Source organism: Dioscorea cayenensis, chromosome 7 (genome assembly GCF_009730915.1).
Source record: "Dioscorea cayenensis subsp. rotundata cultivar TDr96_F1 chromosome 7, TDr96_F1_v2_PseudoChromosome.rev07_lg8_w22 25.fasta, whole genome shotgun sequence".
In the NCBI taxonomy this organism is placed as follows: domain Eukaryota; kingdom Viridiplantae; phylum Streptophyta; class Magnoliopsida; order Dioscoreales; family Dioscoreaceae; genus Dioscorea; species Dioscorea cayenensis.
Genome location: NC_052477.1, coordinates 8,897,984 through 8,899,148, shown reverse-complemented (window position 1 = coordinate 8,899,148; position 1,165 = coordinate 8,897,984).

Below are 1,165 nucleotides of genomic sequence, written 5' to 3'. Positions count from 1 at the left end.
AGCTTTAATTCATGCAAGTACTAAACTAACAACAAGAAAAATAGTAAAAACTTCGGTTGCCTCCCAAGAAGTGCTTGTTTAATGTAACTAAGCTTGACGTACCTATCCTTACCTCATGGGGGTTCATAAATGAAAGTTGCCCTCTTACCTACAACTTCAAAGCATGATGAACACAATTGTTTTAAGGTAGAGGGGTAGTTATCGAGTTTGTTCCCACACAAGTGTTCGTCACCCTTACTCTATGAATGTTCATCCTCACTAGCATTGAGGGCATTTCTTGTGACATTTCCTTCACCTCTTAAGCTTTTGGATCATCCTCTTCATGACTCCCGGGGTAGGTTGAACCTTGTCCTCTAGACCAAGTGACAAAATTTCTTCATTCTCCACCTCTTGATCTAACCATACCACCAATGGGTCTGAACACAACATTTCCTCACATAATCATGAATCAACTCATCAGTGGCATCAAGAAAATATAGAGTATCATCAAAATCAAGAAAATATCGCATGGCTTCGGCAAGGCGGTATGTCAACTTGTCATCTTCAACTTTTAGTGTCAACTCACCACCGTCCATGTTAGTGAGAGCCTTAGAAGTACTCAAGAACGACCTCCAAAGTATCAATGGAACCTCGACATCCTCATCAACATCTAACACCATAAATTGTGGAGGAAAGATGTACTTATCAACTTTCACCAGTACATACTCACTGATATCCCTTAGATATCTAACTGATCGGTTGGCCAATTGAAGAGTTATCTGAGTGGGATTAGGCTCTCCCATGCTTAGCTTCTGAAAGAATGTATAAGGCATGACGTTGATGCTAGCCTCTGAGTCCGCCAATGCCTTTTCTTCACCCAAGTTGCCAATGTTGCATGGAATAATGAAGCTCCCGGGGTTCCTCTTCTTGTTCGGTATATTCTTTTACAACACCACCAAGCATGAAGCATCTAAAATCACAGATACACTCTCCTCCAACTTCCTCTTATTGGTCAAGAGGTCCTTGAGAAACTTTGCATAGCAAGGTATTTAAGACAACGCCTCCACAAATGGGATGTTAATGTGAAACTGCTTGAATGGACCCAAAAACTTCTTGTATTGCTTATCATTTTGGTCATTATTCAATCTTGAAGGGTAAGGGATTCATGGATTGTAAGGTGGAGGTG